The 20506-nt window shown below is 40.3% G+C and overlaps 1 non-coding gene across 1 annotated transcript; it reads left to right on the forward strand.

Moving 5' to 3' along the window:
• The first annotated feature begins 19056 nt into the window (after nucleotides 1-19056).
• Nucleotides 19057-19158, forward strand: LOC115401249 (U6 spliceosomal RNA). The gene has a single exon (XR_003932880.1). It is a non-coding gene; the product is annotated as a U6 spliceosomal RNA (small nuclear RNA).
• Nucleotides 19159-20506: the final 1348 nt, after the last annotated feature.

Below are 20506 nucleotides of genomic sequence, written 5' to 3' on the forward strand. Positions count from 1 at the left end.
TCTTTATACAACTCGCTGTTGCGCGATTTGGTTCCATCTCGCCTCTCCAATGTTTTTTATTTCGGGGTTTTGTATTAAACAAGTTTTTTTCCACCACCGTGGCGTTCTCTGCTGGTTTTTTGACTGTGCTGCTTCCCGTTTACTGGCACATCACACGTCACTCCGTATGAGGGAACGCACGCGGAACAAATACTCTCCCGTTTAATCTGCTCCGGCACACGCTGCAGCTCTCATTCCGCTTGTACTTTCTTCTTCATTTGTTCATGTTTAGACCTGCTTGTTGTACTTCTTCTTCTTCTGTGATAATGGTGGTTGCCGGCAGCTTTTAGGCTCATTACCGCCATCTAAGGTTGGAATTTTTGTTTTTTTTACTCACTGGTGTATTCGTCGTGTGATTGTGTGTGCCAAACCGTGACCCCCGTACCGTCACGGTACGGGACGAATACAAATACCGTTACACTCCTATAATGCATGTATTAGATGAGCAGAGGGTTGACACGACACTTATCTGGTCTGCTGGAAAAGTTTCTTTTGCTAACGACTGTGATTTTATACATGAGTTGGTGGAGTCACGTTATGCAGCGTCTTAAATGGACTTAAATAGACATGAGCATAGCCTACCTACGCAGCCAAAAAAGACATCTTCATTTTTCAAATGACCTATGTTATCGTCGTAAATTTCGGTATTTGTAAATTTTGAATTTATCACCCAGGCCTATAAAAGTATAGGTGCATTTATGAACCTCCACTTTGGCATTACAAAGAAAATATTTATAAAGACAAACTCAGGCAAAATACTTGCTCCAATCACATGAAACAATACCAATGAAACACTTTCTCCAATTTAATGTATATGCTAAATATAGCTCTGTGTGAAGTGTGTGTGTGTGTGTGTGTGTGTGTGTGTGTGTGTGTGTGTGTGTGTGTGTGTGTGTGTGTGTGTGTGTGTGTGTGTGTTTTGTGCGCTCTTCTATACTGGCAGGGACAAACCTGATTACACACAAACCTATGGGGACTCATGTGGTGATGGAAATCAATACTTGTTCAGCAGAACACATGTTGTAGGGTCAGGCTCTAGTTAGGGTTAATGCTTAAGATGAAGGTTGCTGCTCGGTAGCTAAATTGAGGTAGATTTAATCTCTAGGAAATAAAGTCAATACATTGTTATCAAGGGGCATAGAGGCACGTAATGTGTATGGGTTGTTTTTTTTTTTTGTTTTTTTTTTTGCTTTTGAAAAACAGATACAAAGAATGCCAAATTATGGTACTGCGGTGTATATTATAGTTCAGTCGCTTTTGTGAACGCTGTGTGCTTCTGACATTGAAAGTTCATGTGTTTTAAAAGAAAGAGCCTCCCATTAAAAACAGATTTTTATCCAAATTACGTGTGATACATATGCCTAAGGATTCTTGGGGCTGGAGAAACATTCTAATTTGATCAGTTAACGCTTGCTTGGTTAAACATAGTTGGTCTATCAAAGCGTACATTATCAAAGCTGAAAAAGGCAGACATATTTCAAATGTACTCTTAGCCCCTTGAGCCATAAGCTGTACTTTGCCTGTCTGTTTGCCAAACGTGATCCAGCAACACTTAAGGATTAAAATTCCACCAGTGTGCGAAAGCTTGAAGTTGGAGTGAAGTCTTGTTGACGAGAAAAGACACTGACAAGGACATGACACACACAACACATACTTGAACACCGAATAAAGGATTTGCCATCACTCAATGTGCGTGCCTATGCACAATACACACATTTTGTTTGTGTGAGTAAAGCCCGCATAGTGGTCAAAAAGAGGCTCAGCCATTCTTCACACCAACACATGTATACAGCAGTGACAAGCCCGTCTCCCGTGTATCTATTTCTTCAGCTGTCCTTGTAAACACCAGCAGGCCTGTTTATTGTTTTAAGTCTTTAAATAAATCGTTACATGTGCTGTATATCACAAACAAACAGGCTTCCACTTCTTTTCCTCCAGCCAAGTTCTGCTCTTCTTTCCCTTCAGAGGTCTTGTTCCCCCTCCCTTTTTCTCTCTGTCCCTCCTTCTCGTTTTCCCTCATTTTTTTTTTTCTTTGTGGCTATGCAGACATCAGAATGTCAAATGATAGGGGAGGAGAAGAGACAGAAACGGCAGCCTCCATTTTCAGGAAAGAACAGCAGCCAGTGGAGATCTAATTACTCTTATGAGCTTATACTAGCACACAGTGTGAATCGTAAACACAGCTTCCAATCACCATTGGCATTCTCCACCATGGGCGAATCAAAAAAAAAAGAAAAAAAACAGGGAAAAGAGGGGGAAGTGAGAGAAATGGAAGAGAGGAGCAACTCTGTCAAGGATGGAGGAGGAGGAGGAAACTAAGTCTGGCAGACACAAAAATCATAACAGATAAAGAAAGGAGCATTACCTTGGAATGAACAGAAAAGCTATTTGAATTATCATCAGCTAACAACATCAGACCAAATGTGTACCAAAGTCACTCTGTTTGACTACAACAGCTCCGGCTGCCTTTCATTCTTTGATAGAGCAGGCATTGCAATCACCCGGAGACGTCACTTGAGTGGAGGACATTGGCGCTGCCCCCCCGCCACCCCACTTATGTTGTCTTTGTCATTTACGTCCTTTTAAGTTGCACACAGAGTGCAAATGATTGTACACAGAAACATGTGGCTTCTCCACTCATTTCCATCTACACCACCCGCTTTGTCGGGCAGGGCACACGCCGGTCAATTCCCACATTTTGTCAGGGGAAAATGCATGGTGTGTCTCAAAGGAACCCTGGCTACGGCGTCGATGCGATCAATACTCTCACAAGACCAGGCACACGCCCAGGACTGCCAAACATTAAGCCCTTAACAAGAGGACTCTGAGGGTCGGATACACAGTCAAACCGAAAAGGATTACAGTCACTTCTCTTTGCATTACAATTCGAAATTAAGAAAAATAGATTACATTCTGTCCAGGAATTTTGCTAGTCTCTTTGTCAGGAGTGTCAAACATAGAGCCCTTGGGCTAATACTGACCTGCGAGTGGGTCTAAACTGGCCTGTGGGATAACTTTGTAGATAAGAAACCACAGCTTTTAAGTAAAACTGACTGGAATTCCTAATTGAGTCAACGTAACATGGCACAGACCGAAGGGAGCAGCATAAGGCAGCTAAGTAATGCATCGCAAAAGAAACCCCACTGCTCGTGAAACATTATCAAAGCCGTATTATTTGCCCACATCCGTCTAGGAAGAGACCTTTTGGAACTTCACTTTACATTTTGCCCAGTTTTCTTTAGAAATTTCTGATTGATCATATCTAACCAAGTCTGCTTCTTTTACCTCCAGGCCACCACTTTCCCCTCTAAACAAATGAAAGACAACTACGAGACTTCTACACTTATATTCTGATTGTCCATTGTCCATAGTATTGTTCTATATTCTTGTTAAGGGTCTGAAAGCAAACCCATATATGTGCCATAGTACCAGGATCATGGAGCTCTCTACTCTTTGATCAAGAATAGTGTACTTCTCTTTATGTCTCAATACTGGAACCATATCCAACAATTTCAAATAAGTATTGAGAGGCCCGAATGATTGTCCTGGATGAACATTATAACATGGGCAAAACGTACTCATAGAGACAGTCACAACAAATCAGCACAAATGTCGAGGATAAACCAGACAAACATTTACGAGAACTACTATACGGTCAGTCAAATGACAGAATAAAGTTAAATAAGTAACAGTAAATTTTAATACATACAAGGCTAAGCAGTGACTGGTATAAGCTTAGAACAGGTGTCTCAGACTCATATCCTAGAGGTCAGCACCTCTGCATGTATTCCATATCTCCCTGCTTCAATACAGCTGAGCACAATGAGCGTCTCATCAGGCTTTCTGCTGGAACTTGGTGACGGAACCTTCATGAGATTCCGATGCGTTGAAGTATGAGACATGGAAAACACGCAGAACTGCAGCCCTCCAGGATCTGAGTTTGGCCTAGAAGAATTACAAAACACACTAAACATTATTTACAATGTGTTGTTGAGTCTTTTGTCCACATGATTGAGGGATCTCCTATAGCGTTCTGTACGGCTCTTTGGTGGTATGAGCCTGCTGATGAAGGAGCTCCTGCTGTTGAGCGGGACATTGTGAAGGAGGTGCAAGACTTTGTTCAGGTTGGACCTCAGTTTGGATCAAATCGTCCTCTCTGAGACCACCATCTCCACCACCACTGGCCTTTCTGATAAGTTTGCCGAGTCTGTAGGTGTTGGCCACCTTCAGCCTGCTGCCCCAGCATGCAACAGCCCAGGGGTGTCAAACTGACTCCCAAAAAAGCTGGCATCCTGCATGTTTTTCTGCTTCAGCACACCTGAATCTTATGTTCATGTCATTCTGAAAGTTTGTAAAAAAGCCTTATCAGGAGCCCCTCATTTCAATCAGCTGTGATGGTCACACTGTTGTCAGGAATATCAGAGTGTAGCCATGTTTCAGTGCATCACACACTCCCTTCAATTCCTCTGACTCCCGGGCAGTGACATTAGCACTTCTATTTATTGACCAGCATCATACGTTCACCATAATGAGAAATGGAGATATGACCTGAAATTCCTCCTCTCCTTTAGTCGCCATTTTCTTCAACAGTGCTTCGCTCCTCCTCAGCATCCCCTTCATGTTTTCCACTGGAAAATAAAGTGAAAAGTAATATCCAGCCACTGTTACATCTGACCAAAAAGCCTTGTTGGACAGAGCAGAGAAAAAGCTCACCAACACACCTTGAGAAAGGAAACCGAAGTGATCGTGGAAAACAAGTTAAAATAAAGCAAAATGTGAGAAAGACAAAGGCGGCCAAAGAGGCAGGTCGTATGCAACTTGCATGCACGCACCGCCACTTGACATATTGCAGAGCAACAATTGTTTCCAATGAGACAGGTCAAGTATCCTCAGACACCTGCAACACTTAAAGTAGCTTAGTGTTCTGGAAAATTCACTTTATGTCCACACATTTATCTGACTTAGGACATTAAATTCTTGTTCTTACTAAGACTCCGTCCTTCACTGAAGGACTCACTGACTCTTCACAGCAAGGACCTTTCTGACGCACTAATAATCAGCCAGCTGAGGTTATTCACACAGCAGCCAGCTCGAAGAGGCTATGTTTGCCAGTGGTAAGTTTGACACTTTTTCTGACAGTTTTCCTTCTTCAGAAATATTTTAATAAGCTTTTAAGAGTGCCTTAATCCACTTTGAAGCATTTGAAATTTCGTTTTGTTCAAAGCTTAACACATACATGATCGAAAGCCATGATTTTAGGCACTCTGCCACTTATTCATAAATCTGCCACATTGGCCCTTTTTAAGACTTACGATGTCCAGTTCAGCCAATTTTTGAAATGGGTCAGATTATGACCACAAAATCAGGTCTCAGTAGCGTATTTGAGCTGGGTCAATGTTTATCCCAATCGAGTCCCACTCATCAACAAAGCTGCCTCTGATAATCACACCAATTAAACAACTTCTGACTAACCAAACCATAGAGTGGCATAGTGTTCAGCACAGAGTTCAAATAATGGGTCTTTCGTGGTGGAGAAGTGTCATCATAACATAGAATTACATTTTCTATATATTTCTTTTGTAGGCCATAAACGTACATGTGAGGTTAACTGGTAACTTTCAGTTGCTTGTGGTGCTTGTCTCTCAGGGCACGTTTTCACCTTGAATTAAAATGCGTCTCAGGGGATCCAAACATGAGTGCTGAACCCAAAAGACACATGAGAACAGGCATGAATACGTATTCATGCGTCTTCATTCAGACCACTAAATGAGGTGGTTTGGCATGCATTTGATTGCCTATGTTTGGTAGTGAGAACAATATGTCTTTGAATGCACTAGGGGACAGTGGCATAGCCGAAAACTACGTCTTACTCAGTGGTGGCTGTGGTGAATTCCTTCGATGGGGTGCATCATCCTTCTTCTGTTTCAGTCAACTCACAGTGTATGAGCAGCAAATCCGAAAGCAATGGATGGTATACAATTCTCCCCAAGCGGCTGCCGTCACATGATGCTAGTTGGTTTAATTTCATGTCATTCATCTAAACTGTTAATCAGTGATTGGGGTCATTGCTACTAAAACCTGTCTCCCCGAAGTGAGTTTTCCAGCACTCCAAGCTGTTTATCTGCTCTTTAATTCCATTTACACAATATTAAGCACATACATTGTTAGTTCACTATCATTTAGCATTAGATTATTTTGTATTTTTTTCCTGTTTCTGAGTTGTAGCGCCAAATGTCACTCCACCCACCACTCCGATGTGCACCAGGAAGTGACAAGAAGGGGGTACTGGATACCGATATGAAGCGGATCACCCGAGGCGCATGTTAATGTAAGCTGAAAACAGGGCCTGCTACACACCTGTAACATTTCCACCCATAGTAAGCCAGGATTGACTCCAACACCCTGTGACCTTGAACACAATAAATCAGTACAGAGGATGGTAGGATGGACACTCACCACCAAGAAAAGCTAACATAACTGGGTTGTGAGGTCAGTGTGACACAAGTTGGCAGGCTCATCCCACGTAAGAGAGATGGTACACTCTGTATCAGTCACCAGTTCATCACACAACTAACACAATGATGACAAAGACATTGTGTTTGAATTGTGGTATGAAGGTTCAATAGCCCAGACAAAGTTGCAGCAAGCAGGGACAAGAGGCAAACCCCACCACAGGAAGTCTGAAATTGGGTCAAGGTTTGATTTACAAAGAATATTACCATCTTAGCCATTACTTGCATTATTTGACATGTGATGGTTGTAGAATGTCACACTATGATGGAGCCTAATTTCAAAAATTACTTGACTATGTGGTGTGACATCGATTCTAGCATGCAGAGTCTTTGTAGGTATTTAGCTAAATTTCTTTTTCTCTTCTTTAGTCACTGTGGCATCAATGTGCAAAGAGTTTTCACAATTCTGGTCACAATATCAAATTGAGGGGAAAAGAAAATGAAAAATGCAAGCCGAGTATGAGTCAACACAGGCTAACTGGTCTATAGTGGCATGCCATTATGGCATTCATGGTCAGCACCACATTTGTTATTTACCTAATTAAGAACACCTTAGACAATTGTGAAAAAGCCTTTCACCGGCATGTTAAAAAGCCCTGCAGCACTCAAACTTAAGAGTTGCTCATCCTCACATTAACTGGTATGAGTCACAGCTCATAGCAGTCATTAGCTAAGTGTTTGTACACACAGAAGAATGCTGAAGTTCATTTCAAACAAAATGCAGTCAAAGGAAGAAAACAATCTAATTGTTGTGACCACTCTGCTTTTTAAATAGCATCCACTCTCCTGTTTACATTTGCATACTATTCACACATCACCACACTAACTCAATAATACTGAGGTTATGAGTCTGTGGTGGAAAGACAATCTGTTGCAGGAGTCCTGGTTCTTGTGGTGGCTGAGGATTGAGTCTAGCAGTGTTTCTGTGGTTGTTTTGCAGCAGATTGACTATGGTTCCCCTCAGATTTCAGATAAGAAGTGCAGACAGAGTGAGTATTGAGGACAGACGGTTGAACGGACAGATGAGGACTGAAACATAAAAGAGTTTATGGTTGTCCAGGCTGCTGTGTGTGACTTTATGGTTCACTGAAGGCATTATTGGAAGCTGCTGCAGAAGAGTCCCCTTCATGCTCAAACAACCTGACAAAAGCTGAGAAAAATACAGGAGACTGGTACTATAATGCAGAAAGACTGCATACATTGCATGGAAACTGGATCTTTTTTCCTAATTTAAACTGTGTAGAAGTAGAGCAATAATTCTATCAGCACTTCTCTGAACAGAGGGTTTTTTTTTTTTTTTTAAAAAGCAAATTACAGTTCCAGCTTAACCTTTACAGTGGCCTTCAATGCCATATTTTAATAAAATGACAATAGCTTTTTTGGAGAAATGGACTCTTATATGGTGCTTCCAGACAGTGAACCTTGAACCACACATTGACTCCAGCAGACTTTCTTGACAGAAACTACACATTTTCAAACAAATAAGTATTTTGTTGGATACTATGATCCTCTCTGAAGAGTTAACCTTGAAAAGACGAGTATAAAGAGAGCAGGGAACAAGAGCATCTAGGAACTTTGAGAGTATGAAACTGCATTAAAAAAAAAGAGTTCATTGGGTTTTGTGAATTCTTGGATCATATTGACTGGAGATACTGGGATCCTAAAAATCTTCTCACTGGCACATCGAGAGAATTTTTCCTGCAACTGCCATTTCACAATGCTGTTTTCATAACTCATCATGTACACTAACAAATTAACCCATTTGCTGATGTAGCCGTTATTTTACTTTTCCAGCCTTTTGTCACCCTGAGCTGACGTTGCTTTCATCAGTCTGTCCTTCTGCATTGTTTATCTATTTTAATGGGATGGTAAAACACTTTGCTATCATCAGCTTAAATGTATTCCAGCATCTCTAGTTAAGAAACAAAAGACATCTTTATGAGAAGCTGTAATCATTTCAGACATCCCCCTAACCTTTTTGGCAGTGTGATTCTAATGCTGAGACGTGTTTTATGACAACAAGGCAACCGGTTTCTAAATTCAAATTCGCAGTTTCAAAAACTGCTTTCCTCGTCTTTGTTCTCGTAGTACAGACAGAGGACTCATGAATATTTTAAGTCATTGTAAACAAAACTCAGTTCTATCAACACACCTCTCAATTCAACCATCCCCATCTATGCGTCAGACACAGATGTGTCTCCATTATCTTGTCTTTGTGTTTGTACTGTTCTAGAAGAGGGTATGCCATCGATGCGGCACAGAAAATGTCAATGTGTCTGAGAGGCAAAGAGTACTGGCTCTCTGCAATGGCAGCTTCTATCACAACAGCCAGGAGGACTTTTTTTTGTCTTACTGCTGTAATACAATCAATACCAAACACCCAAGATCTGACAGAAAATTACAGATTTCTGACCTTTGTTGACTTACAAGTCTTTCAATATCATGCCCAATCTGTCAGCACATGAGAGACATGCGAAAATAATATATCCCTTCAAAAATAAAAAAAATAAAAAAACTTTTTTTTTTTTTGGTTAACATTATTCCTGGCTGGCAGCGCTGTCAATCTGTTGACTCTTGGTAATGACGGAGCAATGTGAGCAAAAACATAGCTCTATCCCAGTGGAGCTGTGAGCATTCATGTGGACGACCACCCTATTACAGGTGCGAGATGGGGCTAAATGGAGAAAAATGATGTCCAGTCAGGCGAGCAGGACCCTGTCCCCAAGCAGTTGTTCAGCAGTTTGATCTACAGCACGGGTCACCTTGTCCGCCCACTTACAACAACGTTACAGCCCAACTAAGCCCAATTCACGAAACACAAGGGAGGGTAAGATGAATCACGAGGTCAATATGATAGGGCAAGCCTTCTCTCACCTCTGCACAGTGTCCTTATAACACTTAACCTTCAATCGGGGAAAAAATGGTTTGAAATGCCCTCAGGAAAAATCAGAACAAGAACAGAATGGTGTGTTCATTCACCCTTGGGAGCTGCGACTACATTATTCACAATTATCTTTTGTTTGCAGAGACTCCAGCTAATTAAAAGCATTATAATGTGCTTGACTGGAAGCCACCAAATGTGAATAAGTGTAAGGAATACCCCCAAAAAAGAGACAATGAAACAAACAACCATTAGAACTGCTGAGTCATCAGCAGATAGATCAAGCTGGAACAGCAACACATGCAGTGCAGTCTGGGGGATATGAGTAAAACAGAAAGCAAAAGCTGGCAACGTATCGCCATACGTCGATGCCAATATACAGTATACTGGCATAATGAAAAGGCAGAGCCCAGCATAAATATAATTTACATTACAGTACTGTCAGCAGGCCAATAATTATTTTTTTTTTAAATCCAACTTGAATAAATTCAGAGTAACAAGAACAAAATAAATGCTTTTTTTTTTTCAATATTTTAAAACTGAAATCAGCATTTTCAATTCATAATCAATAACATTAAGGTGCCAACAATGTCACAATTTGGGCAATCTAAAGGAAACTCTGCCTCATCTACAATAAATAAAAGTGTATCCCTCCCTTGGCCTCAGGACTGCACTACAGTAATCTATTCAAAGCCGTTTTTCCACAAATTTATTGAGAAAAGAAGTCCTGCCAAGTAACTAATATTTATGTCGCCGACTAGAAATGTGGTGGATGTTTATTCATTTGGCCGGCAAATCCCTGCATCCCTTCTCCGTACAAACCTGGGAATTGTCTAGCATCCCTTTAAATTAGAGGACTAGACAAGTAGTTCAATCTCATAATGTGCACTATAATAATGTGATTAATCTAAATATATGGGTTGACTGAAGCAGGTCTCGAGAAATTCCACTCATCCATCTTTCACACCCACCTTACCCTGACATGTTGATGGGAGCTGGAATCTATGGTATCCCTGGGGATATGAGGAAAGTTACACAATGGATTGGTTAATTCTAAAGACCTCATCCAGCCAGAGTGTCAGCATCGTATGTACATCTTACAAGAGTGACATGAAATACCATGAAATACTGTGAAACGAGTTAAAGACCATACACGGTGATAATGGTGCCAGAAGACCTTCTCATTTGATTTGTCATTTCAAACTTTCAGCCCTTTAAACAAGAAAACTGGTCACTTTTAAGCAAGGGTTATCTGAAGAGCTCACTATAAAAACCTGAACTGAATTGGTTTTTAGGTACTTGTACTTCAGTTCGGGAGACATAAAAGGGATTTCTATCTTGTTGCCAGGTATTGCAAGTATTTAAGGAAAAGTGATTCTGGCTGTGAGACAGGCTCTTCTAACAAGACTCTGTTATTATCCGGGATGTTAAAAAAAAAAAAAAAAAAAAGAAGAAGAAGCAGCACTGACCACTGAAAAGAGCATCTGGCACATGACTGTAAAGGACCTATGAAATACATCAACTTAATTTGGAAAGATATACCCACGTGCCGTCTTACTGCACAGGTAGTTGTCTGAAGCTACAGCAAACTTGGCCCATTGTAAAGCTGATAATGCTCATTTGATAGAGAACTGTTTGATAAATGCTGTTTTCTAAGCTTCAGAAAGCTTTTGATCCTTCTTGCACCGGCACCACAATTAACCCCATGCTCATATCGCTGCTCGCGATGAGTGGAGAACGGCAGCTCGGAGCACTTCTCCGTTTTCTTTCCAACACAGTGAACCACACCATCCCTGCAGTATAATCACCGCAACATTGTGCGCGGGGACTTGACATGCCTCTAATGAGATGTCAGCAAAAGGAGGCAGAGAAAGATGCGGCTTGCACCCTTGCTTCAATACCTGCACCAAACGAAGTGTTATCCTGATAAAGTGCTGCGCCGCACGCTGAAAACCTCGTCACCCCTTTTGATTATACTTTCAAGATGTTTAATGTCTTTATGATAGGCACTGTAGGTAATTGTAACTTTGATATCCTGAAATCGGAAAGTAAAGGTTAACTGTCTGAAAGGTTGATTATGTAAGTGCTTCACCACAGATCTTTGTGTGCATCTGTATGTCGGCATGCATCTGTGAGATTTAAAGGGCAACCCTAAAACATCTAAGGATCTTTCTCTCTCAGGGGCAGTTGTCCACTGCATCTGACCAAGATTGCACTCAGGCATTGATAAGTGTGCTTTTTCTTTTTTTTTCTTTTTTTTTTTTTTAACACAACTTGGCCTGATGCCCTCTCGACCACACTTCTTTTTTCCCAGAAGCAATCATGCCGAAAAGTGATTCATCATGGAAAAACCTAAAAATCTCTGTACTGCGATGAAAAGCAAGGTTCAGAAATATATGAGCTCTCAATTATTAGCAAGCACTAACTGAAGAGTGTTCAAACATCTGCATAAAGTTTTAACAGAATATATTCAATTGTAATTGATCAAAACAGATGTTATTACTTTGAAAAACAAGGTCAATCTCAAAGAGAAAAGAAAGCCATTTTCATGAAAACTCAGCGACACTTGCATCCATAGATACTTTCTGCAAAGTTTTACTTAATTTGTGTTGAGTAAGTGAAAATGAAGATAAATGAGTAAATTTGCTTGTCAGTGCCCTGATAAAATCCCTATTGTCAACATTTTCACTGGCAAAACTGGTTCTGTTCATTCAAAACATAAAGAAAAGAGCACCTAAGGGTGAGGGGTCAACGTCTTATTGTTAATCAAAACATGTGATAATATCAGAATGACAGATGAATACACTACAGACTTGCTGAGGTCAAACATCAAGTTGAGGGGTAAGCCAGGGGGTCCAACAGTAAAGTTTCTAAAATTTCTGGTCCATGACACTTCTGTATTAATATGTAAAGCAATGAAGAATGTCATCTGTTCTATTTGGTTGTTTTTTTTTTTTTGCTATAATAAGTTGCACAGTTTTACATTCATACACACATACATTCATTCACACAGTACTCCCACGAGTTCTAAAAACATACACGCACACACCAACACAAAAAATTTACAGCTGTGCTTCTCTGTGCCAATGTACCATCCATTTACAGTGTGAGAGACACCCATAAAAATTCACCACAGATCTTTCATTCCTGTATTTGTTGACAATGATCAGACTGAGTCTTTTGGAAAACAGTCTCATGCTTGGACATTGTTTCACTTCTTCAAGTAAATACTTATCCAAATTTGTCAACTGGAAAGATGTCAGACAGCATGGAGAGCCACAAACATAAAACAGTAGCAGGAGCGTAGTGATATTGCAGTGAAAGCTAACTAGTTTTAAATAGAATTATCATGAAAGCCATTTCCAAATGACAAAAGATTCTAGCCAATGAAGCAATAAGATTGTTTCCACTCCTGATTCTCTGATGAGAAACACTGTAGTATGCAAGATTTTAGCTTCTGTTTATTCTGTTCCTATAAATCATAGGTTGGATCAGTTCACCTGCCATATTATAAAATAATATTTTCTTAACTTAAATCACGACATGCAAGTACAAATTGATCCTCTCACCCACTGTGATATTTATCCTGTTTATTTACTTGTACTGGTTGTTAATCCTCATGTTTTTTTTAAAGTTCTGTTAAATTTCAATGCCACATCTTTTATAAACGCATTACCCTCAGTTGTAGGGGATGTTTGCAAATGTATAGCAGTCCAGCAGCAATAAAACATAAAACAGCTTTTGATAAACTTCCTCATTAAGTTTGGTCCTCCAATGACTGCTCCGTGTTGGGAGTGCATTTATTGACTAATAGTCAATATTTACAGAAGCGCTGCCTCATAAAGCACATTCACTCTAGTATGAAAGATAAAACTTTCAACAGTGGGGGAAAAAAAAAGTTTAATAATAATGGACTTAACTGGACAATTAAATAATTAGTCAAAGTAGAATTGATTCAAGCACAGTGTGCACATAAATAGACCTTTTCACAGGAGACAGCTGGTTGCCTCCAATCACTTAATGAATCTGACGAGAAAAACAGCATTCATAATTATAATGATAAAGAAAACAACACAGAAGTAATGAAGACTTCCCTTAATGAGATTAGTTGTGGCATTAACGACAATCAAATAAAATGTATCAAAGCATCCCTGGCAAGCAGGGATGCAGACTTGCAGACTGTATATTCTTCAAAAAAGTCTCTAACAGACAACATCCAGCAGACAGAGAGAGTAAGGCGTCAAGCAATGTTGAGCAATGCATAAACCCCAGCAAGTACTCACTGCAGAGACATTCAGCAGGTGTGTGTGTGTCACAAGTATGCCCACACAGAGACATGTGTCACACAACTGAGGAGGACATGAAATACAGAGAATACTAATATATGAAAAATAAAGAACATATCATACTGAGGTGTTTGTAAAGCTATGAGTCGTACAAGCCAGTCTGACACTATTGGAACAAGAGCCAGAGACAAGAAGGTGGGATCAGCAGGTGTCAGGACAAGGATGCATATTTTGTATCATGAAGAGGGGTTTATTGAATGCAAGTCACTTTTTTTGACCACACAACTATACAACTAAATTCAACAAGTAGGTGCCTCACTTAAAAACAATGACTCAGCCCACCTCACAGAATGAACTGCTATCACTATATACCATTTCCATTAGTACTTTATATGGTCAACAGCAATGCTGATGTGGGTACATGTCAAAGGAAATCCACAGGAATGGCAGGAACTAAGGTTTCCTCACCAAAACGTCACTCAAAGCACAGCACTACTGCTGCTGCCTTATCCTCTTCCCATAGTGCATCCTGGTACATGTGTTCCCTCGATAAGGAAAGGACATACCCCTGGAAGAAAGATCAGGCCCCCTTGTTCAGCTGCCCCATGTTCCAGTTGTTGACATTCTTGTTCCCATTGCTGGTGCAGGAGTCACCATCGACAGCCTGGGTGCGTCATGGCTTCACAGCCCAGTACACCAACAGCACTGCAATGTATATCCTTCAATCAAAACGTACATTAAAATGTACAGGAATTTAAGTTACAGAAGATTTGCTTAATATTGACCACTGCTGAGTGGGAACATCCCATGTGAACTATTTTTTTTTAATTGTTTTGGAAATGCTTTGACTAGATATCTAGTGGGTACAATTTCTCCCTTGTCTAGCTCATTCAAATCCTGATTCATTGTCTACACATTCTTAAAGTTCTTTCATAAAATTAATTGAAAATAAGTGTGAAAAGCTTTCATAGCTTTCCTTCTTTTGTTGAATTCCCCATCATCAGACTGAATACCATGCTGGCAGCTACAGAGAAAATGAAGAAAGCTTTGATTGACCAACATGAAGTCATCTACACTTTGTACATTAGCTGTTCAGCATGAGGGCCAGACACCTGGGTTACTAATTTACATCTCATAAGCATAGTACCAAGACCTCCTCTGTTTATTTTATCTCTGATCTCTGACATTGAAACAGAGCAGCTGCTGTGAATGAGATTGTCTATTTATAAACTGCATTTCTATTAGAAAAATTGCCAACGTGGCGTGGGTGTTGGGTTGGGTTGGTGCCTTGGTATAGGTGGGTGTGAAATAGAAAGACAGTAAATGAAAGTGCAATATGTGTGCCAAGAACTGGTTATAAATCAACAGTCATACATAAATTTGGCAGTGTTCATGCATTGCCATTTACAAGCTTTTACTTCTGATGTAACCATGGCAATTTGCAACAATAAAACAGCATGACTACCGACAGACAAAGGCGGCAAAAATGCATTCACAATGAGAGTGTGTTCAAAAACAGCAGAAGCAAAAGCAAGCGAGAAGAAAGGGAGGGAAATCGAGTTGTTCTGGAGTAAGGAGGCTAAAAGTGATGTGGCCTTTAATGTGTCCATTCCAGTGCCCGCACAGAAGCCATCAACCTCATACAGCAGTGAGTATGAGTAACAACCACAAGCAACAGCCATGATGGTTCGCTAATCGCTGTCTGCAGCCTCCCCCTCTTCTTTTTCCTCTGCTTCTCTAATCAATACCAAACTCTACAGCAGACACCAGGTTCGAAGAGGCTGTGAGTTCACTGATCCCTATCACCGTCCTTCAGGAGATAAGGCCTGTTCAGGAAGGGCAGTACAGTAATTGCCTGCAACAAAATAGTCAGCTTTAGACTCTTTTTTTCCCCCCCTCTTTGTCTTTCTCTCTCAGTTCAACTCATTGGCCTAATTACAATGTTGAAGGCAAGAGGAGAAGATCCGCTAGTCTGAGCTACAAAAGACTCGGAAAAAGAAAGTCAGCGGACGACATCTGCTTGTAAGCATCTCTCGCTGTCTTCCAAGCCAGCCCAGATCTGCCACTCTCTTTCACCCGTCTTCTTCCACGTTACCAAGGTTCCTTTTTGTTTTTCCCAGACTATCTTCAGGCTTTGCTTATTTGCAACAGGTGTTTCTGATGGTGAACCTAATGCTGGTGCTTATTGCTGGAATCACTTGCATTTCAGGAGGTGAAACAGCGAGTCGTTCCCTTGGGGAACAAAGATGGCAGAGTAACAGATGAGGCCCTATAACATGTACACGAGGCAGGTAATTTCTCCAAACAGATGTGCACCAAGCTGTGATATAACTTATTCATCGGTAAGTGTACAGAATCCCTCTAAATACCCATATAATCACAGAGCAAGACAGTTTACATTCTTCCCTTGAGCTTACCAGCTTTTCTTTTCTAAGTGATTAACAGGTGATCAATCACAATGTGAGATAAAGCTCCCCTCAAAAAAAAGGCGCACTCAGACCTGCAGTGCACCTTGAAACAATGTGAAATGACCAGCTATTTTATTCAGATAAATATCAGTACAAGCATATAATTGTGACAGAGTAGTTCCTCAACGAGGCGCTAATAATGCAACATAATTAACATGAGTGCAATTTTGCAGCCACAGCGCCGGTACAAAAACCAGGAATTACTCTCAAAGTCCCTGCCCAGTTGCATATTGCTTTTCTTTTCCCCCCGCCTTTGATAGGGAGCGATTTATGCCAACATATCACAGGTTGGACCAACAGCAATTAGGCTTGAAAAACTCAAACCCACAATGAGACTCAAACAACCAACCAACTATATGCAGACTAATGATTGGGTGTTGCCCTACAGCTCATTATATACAGAAACAACAAAATATGGAAAGGATGAAGAGTAAAGAACCAAGTCTGCCACAGTTTCAACTCAACCATTTCAAATGATAGATGATCTGTTTCTTTTCTTGTTGATTGTCCCTTGTTTTATTAATAGAGAATCAAGATATGGAGTGACATTTCCCCTTCTTATACTGGCATGCAAAGTAGTTTTATGGGACATAAAATGACATGAACCTGTTCCGTTTTTATGCCCCCACTGTTAATTATCTCCTGGATATATATTTTTTTTTCACAAGCTCTGCTGTGTGAGATCCACAAAACTGACATATATATAAGCACTGCTCCATTGAAAAGTGGCAGACTCGATTGTGCTGCACTGGATATTTAACAGTCAACATTTCATTCCGACTGGTGATCATGAGAGAGAGGGTGTGATGTCTCCGAGAGAAACATTTTCTGAAACACAGCACAGCATATGCACACAGTATGGTCGATATTCTTTCTGCACATGTGAGCAGACCGTCAGCAATACCAATGAGGGATTCCAGAGCGTCTGAACAGCACTCCCATGCAGCAGATGCAGAGTGGGCGATACGACTAAGAAACATCATTCAAAAAGAGCATGAATGTTTATTTCACACTATCATGTTCACTGTATTGACGCATATATAGTCGTACTGCAAAAAAAAGCCAAAACAAAAAAAATAAAAATAAAAACACCAGCTATTCAATTGACATGCAAGCGTTTCTGTGTGGCATGCAGGCTTTCAAATTGTTGCTTCCTGAACATAAAACCTCTATGAAACAAAACAAAACGATGCTATTTCCAGTTGATAGTTGTTGTATAAACAAGGCCACTAACAGCTGTGCTTGGAAATACTTCAAGTACTTCAAAATGTCATAAATAAATTGGTAAAAAAATATTCCCTGTGCTGTCTGGTGGAGGAATCAAACAGTCCACTGATGGTTCAATAAACACTTTGCACATTTGAATCCAGCCAAAGCCACAACCCACAACTGTGAGTTTAGACATTTTCCACATGACTTCTCAGTGAAATATCAAAGATGGTAGCATATGGTAGTATGCAGCAGTCAGCAGTGATAAGATGCATTCCTTACAGAAGAAAGATGCCATAATGTCTCAAAGAATATCATCCAAAGAAAGAGGAAACAATACATAATATATAAATACATACTTTTAACACAACAGAGCCCTGAGGAGCTCACTGTGATGTAAAAGGGTGAAACTCACTTTGCCAGGCAGAGGTCCTCCTTTCCTTCAAATTGGAAAATATGTGCGCTTATTTTCAGACAATCAATGCTGTTGCTAATGGAAACATTTTGATTAGTTGCGCAACCCCTGGAAGAAAAAACAACTTAGAGGAAACTGCAATTGACAGCTAGAAATGGTCCCTTTGTCTTCTGCAGCTGCCTCTTTAAATGCAGATAATAACCTTCATAAGTTTTTTGCTTCTTTTTTTTTTTTTTTCTTTTTTAGTTGCTATCGTACAGCCGAGTCAGCCCATCAATGCAGTTCCATAGCCGAGAGCCATGGCCATTAAACAAAAGCTGTGGTTTGACAAAATCTACATGCTCACAACAGTTAGGATTTGTTATATATTGGCATCAGTGGTTTATAATAGCCTCAGTGAAGCATAACAGGCACTTAGTGCCATTTTATCCAACCTCCAGCACACATGATCACAGGATGAACTCCTGCACCAGCTGTTTCCCTATAACACAAAGAAATGATTAAAAGATATTACACCCTGCATGCAATTCTTTGTAAATGAGACATCCCAAGCAACTAAAACATAAAACTGAATATTGTTTAATTGCCCGACACATATGGCTACACTGAATTCTGGATAATTCACAGCTCATAGATTCCATATTGCCCATTTAAGCGATGCAATACTGTCTTCATAAAACTTTGAAAACAACATAGAATGACGGTGCAATTACAGACGGCCCACCTGATAGCAGCATTTGATCACCAAGTTGGCGCCGTACACAATCACTGATGCTCGATTTGACTGGTGGAAGGGTGGGGTGGGCGTTTGGGGCACAGGAATGAAACTCGAGGTGTTCAAACCTAATTTCGGATCAGATTCTTGGAGACATTCTTGGGTGTCTTTCTTCAGTGACTGATGCATTTCATTCCACTGATGGTTGTATTCGACTATATGCTGTTACCTATGACATTGAGGCACTGAAGTCATATGTTTTTTTTCAGTTTTGGCTGAGAGTTAAACATGGCAAACTGCTCATTCAGCTAAAGTTTGCAACATTTCATCCCTCTGTTCGACAACAAAGCATATGTATGTATGGGCAGATCTATAGATCGAAAATCTTTATTTTGCCAACACAGCTTTTAATATTACAATATTATGAAGTATTCCTAAGCACAGCAGGTAACAGACGTGGTTTTGCAGCACCGACTTCGAGACAAACATGAAGTCGGTGCTCTTAGAGAACATCACACTCTGTTTAAACGTGCAACTTCAGTCGTGCATGCACTAAAATTGAAACTATAAAGATGATTAGCATGACCCCCGCATGAGGATGACATGTAAATTTGTGCAGTGTTCCTAATACAGAACAAAAAAAAAAACCTGTTTAAACAAATGGAGCTAAAGTTTGCAGCTGTTGCTTTAAATCTGTCTGCCTCTCTCTCTCTTTCTGTCTCAGTACAAAAGCAATCATTTCTTTGATCATCAATGTAAGATTGGATCGTCAACCTCACATCCTTGTAAACATTCTTGCAGCAGTAAAAACGTATTGTTGGCTTCATCAATACTATGCTTGAAAAGGTCAGAAATGATCTTGTAATGATAAAGAAACTTCTGGAGCTGAGGGTCAAATAGTGAGAGACGGACTGGTCATGTATAGTTTAGTGTGGGCTCAAAGAGAAGCAGCGAGACTCCAATTTTCCCGTCTTCTTCATATGAAAGTTAAAAAATGTGATCAGCGTGAGCATGCAGGTAATTATGAGCAATGTGCCGTACACCTTATCTCTGCCTGCATCCCTGCTAATGAAAGACGTGTATGAAATGGAGAGCGGCAATAATCTCCAGGCCGCCAGGGCAGAACAAGTTAAAAAAATAAACCCCCCCCCCCACACACACACACACACCTTCTGAATAGAAGAGCATTCACAGGCATGCATATTGCAAAGTGAGATCTTTCAGGGGTTTGGATCAGCTGCATTGTAAATTTTTCTTTGAATATATAATGTAAAACATCAGGGCATGGTCTTGTATATATCAGACGGAGAGCTGTGAATTAAATACACAGTAGCAAGATAGAGTTCAGGTTCTGTGGAGATCATTGTCATCCCCCATCATCCACCTTCACTGTTCATGTTTATTGTTCTTCTGAGCTGTTTACCCAAAGAGAAAGGATGGCGCTCACAGCAGCTGGGGACACTCGCTCATGCCACTGTGCTTACAAAACAAGCAATTTGAACATCACTCAACATGTGAGGCACAAATAGAGTCTGATACACTGTGACAGACCTATCTGTTCCTACCTGGAGCATAAATTCACTTGTGTATACTTTGTGTATCCTGTCAAAATGAATCATAAATATAGTGCGTGATTAATTGAGGCAAAGTAATCAAATGTAGTGCAACCTGAAGTTGTAATAAAAAGTGGCATATTTACAGAGAAATAGATGAAAAAAATCTTACACTCATAAATACATGAGTCACTCAACTATTGCACTGCACAGCACTAAGTCTGGCTGACCATTGCTCAATATAAAGATATTTTAGCCAAGTAAATGAGTAACTAAAGGAATTTCGTAATTTTAACCTTGGCCACTTCTGTTCAAAAACCACAACCTTACAGTCAGAGAAAACTTACGGTCTTGGATATAACCCTCTTCTGATACCCAACGCATGAGACCAGACTGTTTATTCAGACTCACGGTGTATGAGTGGGTGG

Source organism: Salarias fasciatus, chromosome 14 (genome assembly GCF_902148845.1).
Source record: "Salarias fasciatus chromosome 14, fSalaFa1.1, whole genome shotgun sequence".
NCBI classification, from domain to species: domain Eukaryota; kingdom Metazoa; phylum Chordata; class Actinopteri; order Blenniiformes; family Blenniidae; genus Salarias; species Salarias fasciatus.